Genomic DNA, 8,933 nt, shown 5'->3' on the forward strand with positions numbered 1-8,933 from the left:
CAGGTGCCTCTTGAGACTGGCCAACCTCACTTGTTACAATACGATGACTTTCCACCCTTGAATCTACGTAGCAATCCAAATATTATCAAACCTAGTTTGCCAATCGGGCCTATTCTTCCTATCGAGTTAGTGAGCAATAATAGCACACAACTGCCGTACTCAAGCATAGTAAAGAACCGGAAGGATAACATGGTAGCCAACAAGAAGGTTGTACCTATCCCCATGAAACAAGTTTCATACACAAACGGTGTTCCTAGAGTACAATGGACGGAAGAGGAAGTAGATAGGATGAACTGTATAAAAAATTTACAATATGCGGTGGTGGGTAAATTTTCCTATGGATGGACTGACCTAAAGGAACTCAAGGCTATAATTCCACAACAATGCAGCATTAACAGAGACTGCAAGATAGGCCTACTTAGGAATAAGCATGTTATGATAAAGTTTGATCAACATGAAGATTTTATCAATGTAATGGCAAAACACATATATTATCTTCTTGCTAAAGATGGATACTCGTACACTATGAGACATCTCATTTATGATGCTAAGTTTAAAGTAGAAGAAGAAACTACACATGCTATGGCTTGGATATCCTTTCTGAATCTCAAGCCAACCTTCTTTGTAAGCGAATCTATATTCCCTTTGGCGACTGCAATTGGGAAGCCTCTACATCTAGACATGGCAGCAATAAACAAAACTAGACCAAGTTGTGCTAGAGTAAAGGTTCAGGTTGATTTGTTAGTTGTTTTTTCGAAGTTTGTGGAGATGGAAATAGTGAACGAAGACACTTAGGAATCAAGAATGGAACGAGTCAAGATCCATTATGACATATTGCCCAAATATTGCTTGCACTGTAAGGTTCAAGGCCATACGCAAGATGAATTTAGAAATCTATAGTCTAAACTATAGAGATCATTTACAAGAGAGGAGCTTCTAGATAAGGGACTCGATAGTCAGCAAGGGGCATACGGGGAACAACAGAATAAGGAAGCAAAAAAGGAACTGGAGAATTATCAACATAGGAGGAAAAGGAATACTAAGAGATATTGGCATTCGACCAATAAAATGTTTGTGAAGGAAAATGGTGCTAGCATTAGTGAGAAAACTTGTACCCCTGTTAAAGGGGCAGTTACGGGAAATTCATTTGCCGCTTTGGGGGAGGAAGATAGTGAAGAGGAGCATCATACTCAATATGGGAGGACTGATACACAAGAGCAAGCACATAATAAGGAGGGAGAGAAGGTACAATCCCATGGGATTTCAAGAGTATCAAAAGACAAGCAATCAGAGTCCACTAAAGACTGGATAACAAAATCTTTTGGTAAGCAACAAATGCAAGCAACCCTACAACATAGCAGCAATAGTACATAAACACCAACCAAAGTTTTAAGCAGCACCAACATTACAGATGCGGATAATGATCAAGATTTGTCCACTGAAAAAGCTGCAAGCAACAAGGGTATGATGGTACTTGTACATGAACAAGCTATTAGTAATGCAGACAATGAAAGGGAAGATGAGGGCGGCACCAATAAATCTGAAGAGGATAATCATGGCATGAAGATAGTTATGCACCAACAACAGGAATCAAACATGCCTCATGTAATTTATACAGAGCCTCTAGCTGTGGCTTCATGTGAGGGCAACATATCAGAACATAAACATAAACAGATAATGCAAATAGAAAATAATATTGGTGTTGCATCTGTAAACTGTCAGAAGAGTATAGCACAAGTTGGGCCTAAAAAATAACCCATATTGAAACTCTTCATTCTATAGTGTCACATCAAGTACTACATGATGAGAATTCTGATAGCACTCTAGGGATTGTACAAAGAGCAAAGGTATTGGAATAAGGAGTGGAGGATAGTGATGAAAATGATAGTGGCCGGTTAGACTCCCTAATATGCAAAGAAGCTGGAATTTCTCCTCAAGTGTTAACTAAAGGGAGAAAGATAAAAAGCAAGAAGGAATCTGACTTGAAGCCAACAAGGATACAAGCTAAGAGGATGGGGAAACATATTGTTAAATGCTACACAAAGCATTATTTTGGAATATTAGGTCTCTGAGAACTCAAAATGCTTTTCATCGAGTTCAAATGTTAAATAGACACCATAAGTTTACTCTTATTGCATTGATGGAACTATTTCAAGATACTAGACAACTACAAAGCTACAAAAGAAGGTTGGGTATGCGATATGTCAACTACAACACTAATGGGCAAATCTGGGTGTTTATTAAAGAATGCATTAGTGTAGGTGTTATCGCAGACACATCAACAATTGACATTGCAATTAACTCTAGATAATGGGTATCAATTCATGATCCTATAACGACCCAGATCGTCGTGATTGACACCCACACTAACCCTCCGGTGGGAGAACCATTACTACAACCCAGACTAAAAACCTTAACCAAAAACTATGCATTTAAAGATACAGAAGCTGGTTTAAATGACAATAAAAATGCGGAGTTCCCATAAACTCCAAAGGTTTAAACAAATAACTTAACCAAAACTAATGCGGGAGAACAACCCCTAGAACCTGAAAGTCATTGTACCAAAACTCTACTAACGACAAGTATAAGAACAAGGGGTTCAACCCCGAAACTAAACAAAACACCTTAAACAAATAGTCTGAGTCCGAAGAGAGTGGAATTAAACAAGAGAGATCCATGGCAGCCTGGAAGAACTGGCTCACTCTTGAATCCGATCACACTCAATAGCCACCTAATATAGGTCTATCAATAGCCGCCTGAAGATGCCCTGTACTTAACAAAGAAAGAGCAAGTGCAGTATCAGTACACAACTACATTGTACTGGTAGGATCACACGGTTATCCCAATAAGTGAAAACACATGCAAGTTAACACAACATTATAAAACAGACATATACAAAACATATACAATATTAGTCATCTTTTCAGGATCAATGTAGCATTCCACGTTCTCAGTAATACCCATTGCTTCTCATTTTATAGCAACAATAGTATTGCAATCTCAATCACCATTAGATATGAACGTATTCATCACAAGTAGATACACAACACAATTCAATGGTCCTCTCACGGAACCCAATTCAATAGTCCTCTCATAGAACCTAAACCCAAACTGTTAGTGTACAGGTTCGTGGTACCCGATCCAAGTTAGTGTGCCGGACGTGAAACCCGATCCCATGTTTATGAAGGAACGTGGCAAGCGATCCCGATGTTTATGCCGGTACGTGGCAACCGATCCCAAGTTAGTGTGTCGGAACGTAACACCTGATCCATTTAACAAACCACAATTACAATCACAATGTATATTCTCACAATCATACGACAAGAGGTGATTCATGGCATACAATTATTCAATTATCCTTATGTACGATTATGGTGATCAATAATGCAACATTCACATACATATATGCATTATAATGAACAATTACAACATATATCACACCAACATGACATCAGAACCATCACTTACCTCGAATCCAAGCTTGAATCCCCTAAGGCACTTGAATCTTCCATTTTCAGATTCTTCCCACTTGTTCGTGGTCTAAAACATACAATTAACTCAAGGATCAATAATCGAGGCTTAATTACCCGAATTATAATCAACATTATCAACCCTAGGCTAGCCCAGGATCCCATTACCCAAATTAGGGCTTTTCCCACCATCCAAACAGTTCCAAAACCCTTCCCCAACAATAATCACCCAAGAAACCAAGTTCTACAGATCAAAATATGGATTCGGGGAGTGAAAACTTTACCGTTAGCCTCAAGAATGGTGGAAAATTGTCAACAAAACCCCTAGGGCCGTTCCTTAGCTCTCAAAGTCGAAAAGTGTAGAATAAAACATTTTTTGGATTTATTTCTGACTTAAATCGCGATTGTCCTGCCACAACAGACCTTATCCCGCTACGTCCCTGCCGTGGCGAGAATAATCCCACCCTAGCGGCTTGCACGGAAACAGAGAGCTAAATTAAGAGTTTCAAACTCCCATTTCACAACACACCTTCATCCCATGACACTTAGAAAATACCCGTTCACACTAAGATTAGTTTCGGGAATTCTACTCGCCCGAATTCAATTTCGTAAAGTCGTATGGGTTCCTTAACGTCTTAGCTATCTATTCATGTGATCAAAATCATAATTAGATCTCCCAATTGTTACCAGATTTCCCTAGACCTCACTGACTCCGATTTCATCCCAATCTGGACTAGGTTAGGAAATTCCAGGTTACTACCAAAAAATTTTCTGGCCCTAAATTTTTCCCTGTTGGCTTTCTATAACGACGGGAACAAGTCATTACAATAGATATCAATTTACCCATCACTCGTCCCCGAGTGACAAATTAGGAGAAAAGGGCTAAAGCCAGAATATAGTATTATCTGAATCGTCAAATAACCAAGGATACTTGTCCCGCATGTCCTTTTTACTGAATCTCATTACCCCCTAAGGGTTTCCCATCTCCAACCTCAAACCAACCTATTGAATACCTACACATCCTTCCATACAATGCCTTAATGAAGTCATCTCAATACTCGAGTGATAAATATTGATGTATGTAAACTTAACTAACAACAAAGCGATTCCCAACAACCACTAAAGTTGATCGTACACACGTCTGCAACATGTTATCAAGGACCTTGACACAATCATCCGGACGAATCCTTTAGTACTTAAGCATGATAAAATTCCAAATCAATACTCGTTACAATTAGGAGTGAACCTGAAACAACCAACGCACACTTATAATACCCAACAATCATAGTTCTTATCAACATCTCCATCTCCCAACATAAATTTCCATGAGCTTAAGTTACAAAAATTTCAATCTTTAGACATCAGATACTCCTTGAGGGATACGTCCAAACATATAAACCCTCTAATAACACTATCAAAATGTTAGATAAAGTAATTGTAGCTTACCTCTTAAGAACAGTAGAATTGGACTCAATGATCCCCAAATTCAACCACACATAATTGATACATGACCTCGAAACTAGAGGAATATTAAGATTGTCAGACAACCACAAATACAAATGGTAACTCTTTTATGAATTCTCGTAAGCAAGGTGATACATGTAGAACCACTGAAATACTTTAACAACTCCACGACAACACCAAATATGTCATATGAAATAACCAAGTTATCCCAATCATCTCACTCAACCAAGAGAACATCGCAGGATCGGTACACCTGATCCACCACTATGAATCCACTCACAAAAGTGAAAACACACGTGATCATAGCTAGCGACTCATACTCACAACCATATACAAAATGAAATAGATGGTCACATACCAATTTTATGAAATAAATATTGAATAACACTAAAGGTTTTCCTCTGAAGATTCGATACCAGTCATTTCCATTGAGTTGACTCTACATACTCTTCACATCATTCCACCGAAGTCCACACTCTCAATACTAACAACCATCATGAACACTCCGACCATTTACCTTACTATAAACCAACACTTTTAAATGAAAACCTTTCTTCGGTACTTAAAAATTAACAATAATAAACTTTACAACTCAACCTAGGTGTAAGTTCTTTCAAATGCTCAATATCGGATACAATTGATCATTTCTCACATTGCCAATTCATACTTTGAAAAAATATATCACCACGAATGTAAACTTATAATGAAAAATCTGAATTGTAAATTCAACTGTATAACACAATCCCCTTATCTATCAACATTAGCTTGTACCTTGAAGATTCTTATGAATTCGTAGATTTTCGCTTATCATTGATCGCATCTCCATCGATCTTACAATATCTTTCGCTAAAAAATCAATCGTACTCGTTACAAAACTGAAAAACAAAACATAGCAGTTATTATCACTTTCGAGCTAATGTCTGTACACTCCTTTCTCAAGTCTTTTTCAATAGTTGTCAACCAATCTGATGGACCTGTGACACTATTACCATAGCCACATCAACACGAAATAAATCACGCGCCTCTGAACCTAATTACCTACCCCTCTGAAGATACCTCTTTAGCCTTTGCAATCAAATAAAATATTCTTGCTCTCGCCTCTCTCTAAATGTTGTACTATATCCCACTATTTTTTTTCTTCATTATGACTCTAGCTCTTTAAATTCTATTCGAGTGGTGTCCCACCATCTCTAAAAACTTTCCATACAACCACATTACTTAATAAATATTAGAAACCACAACCCTAGATACTCACAAGTCATAATTACTGTACAAATTTCGCTTAACCAACAATCTTATTATATATTTGCATACCGTCACAATCCACCACGAACTCATATTACCATTATGCTCCGTTAGCCTTGGATGTTACTACGAAGTCAACCTTTTCATCGACATGACACCTTAAACTCAGGTATACTTATCAAATTCAAAGTACTAACCCAATTTATACGCACTTTCTTACTAAAATACTTCAATTTCCTTCCCCCAAGTATACTCATGGAACGTTCCTTATCCATAAGCTTGACATTCCGGTATCAATCCACCCATTTATGGCTTAAGATAAAATCACTGGTCCTCGTACTACCCTCTTTCTTCTTAACAAACAAGACAGAAGCACCCCACGGGAAAGAACTAAAATAGATGAAACCTTTATCAAGAAGCCTTTGGATTTGAGCTTTAAGCTCTCTCAATTCTACCAGAGCCATGCGAGGATGGATGAAAATGTGGCGAGTATCCTGTTCCAAGTTAATGCAGAAATCTATATTTCTATCCGGAGGCTTACCAGGCAAATTGGTAGGAAACACTTCCTTAAACCCAGGCACTACATGAATAGACTCAATAGATGGAGACTCGACCTCAACATCCCGAATATGAGCCAATTACGCCAAACAATCATGCCCCACCAGTTTCCTACCATGCACGAAAGATATGACCTTAGCTGACTTAGGCTTGTAGCCCCTTCCCACTCTAACATCTCCCTACTCGGGATCTCTAGAGTTATCAACTTAGCATTACCATTAAGCACAACATAATAGGGGGACAACCGAGTCATGCCTAAGATATATCAAGTCAGTCATATCCAGCATAACCAAATCAACCCAAATCCATAAACACAATAGGACAATACGATATACATGGGTGACTATGACTGACTCTTCAACTGGGGTAGGAACATGGATGGAGGCATCAAGTTTATCACAAATCATATCAAATTCTGAGGTAAATCACACGGACATATAAGAATAAGTAGAACCCAGATCAAACAACACATTAGCCATCCGGTCACAAACAATAATAGTACTTGTGATCACTGCATCTGACGCCTCAATATAGGTCTAGCTCAGAAAGGCATAAAACTGAGCCCTGTCATCTTGACGAGCAACCTCCTTGCCTGGATGCACTACTCGTCTACCCGCATTACCATTTCCCTGGCCTCCACGACCTCGCTAATTTCCTCCTCATATGCCCAGGTTCTCCACAATTGTAACACACTTAATAACTTAATCAAATAAACCTCGATGTTTTTGGAGCAATCGTATCCTGACCCTTCTTGAAATTCAATCAATCCATGAACTCGCAGTATATCTTCTAACCTAAATTTGTTGAACACTGATTGGATTACAGGGGTTAGTTCATATTAAATTTGGGTTCTAGAAGGAGATCTGGGAAAAACAGAGAAGACATGGCTGAGGTTCTATCTCGCCCTATCCCGCTCTGGCAGGGAATTTCCACTCTGGAGGCTCACGCTAGCAGAAAATTCCGCCCTAACGGCTCAGACGGAAATAATACCCCGCCAATAAATTTTTTTAGGGTTCGTATCTTTTCTACGATTTTCATCTTTACTGAGAAATTTAGGATAATCCTCTAAACTAGGATAATCATTGTCTACCCCGAGTCAATCCAACGATACACAATCCAACTCATTCTCATTAATTCAACACCATAACCCACACATCCCCAGGATACACCCAGACACTCATGCGGTTATTACTCAAGTGCAAGACATGTCTAGATCTTTCTTACGAATCACCTCGTACATTATCGAGACCCTTGCATCGAACTTAGTCGTGACCTTCTTTTCACAACTAGTTTCACAATACTCAACAGTTACAACTTGCATAGCTTCAATCAATTCAGCCAACATATTGTACATATCAAAATTCAGACCCACACTTATTGTGCACCTGATCATATCATCACATCCAAGCAAATTCAACTTCCACATTCACCGTTAATTCAGGCAACAAGGAACACACATTCACAATTTTCAAGTTACAACTCACAGACAAGCCCGATTTCTTAATTAGTTTGTTCTATAGATGACTATTACCAGTCTCCCAGTACAAGAGAAAAATGTAAACTGATGCACCCTGCAACTGGTCAAAAGATCATTTATCCAAGGCAGCGGATACTTGTTCCGAATGGTGACCCTATTCAACTGTCGGTAGTTTATACACATCCTCTCTTGCTAGTGATGATGTTACCACTTTTGTTGCTCTAATTCGTACCATAGAGTGAAGGAGGAAATATACCAATTTGTATCACCCAGATACCAATTGGATTCATGCCATAGCACGAAAGAGTAGAAAGAAGTGAGTTTTTTCCTAAAGTGTTATAGCCTCTCGAAGAAAAGTATGGACGTCTTTGTACCGTTCCGCAAGACTCTACTAGACTCATTTTGATACAATGAGATCAACGAACCTAGGGTTCTGATACCAACGTTGTCACGACCCAGACCGTCGTGATTGACACCTACACTAACCCTTTGGTGAGAGAACTATTACTACAATCCAGACTAAACAATTTAACCAAAAACTATGCATTTAAAAATACGAAATCTGGTTTAAATGACAATAAAAATATGGAGTTCCCATAAACTCCAAAGGTTTAAACAAATAACTTAACCAAAACTAATGCGGAAGAACAACCCCTAGAACCTGAAAGTCATTGTACCAAAACTCTACTAATGACAAGTCTAAGAACAAGGGGTACAAC

The sequence above is a fragment of the Solanum stenotomum genome, chromosome 7 (genome assembly GCF_019186545.1).
Source record: "Solanum stenotomum isolate F172 chromosome 7, ASM1918654v1, whole genome shotgun sequence".
Lineage (NCBI taxonomy): Eukaryota > Viridiplantae > Streptophyta > Magnoliopsida > Solanales > Solanaceae > Solanum > Solanum stenotomum.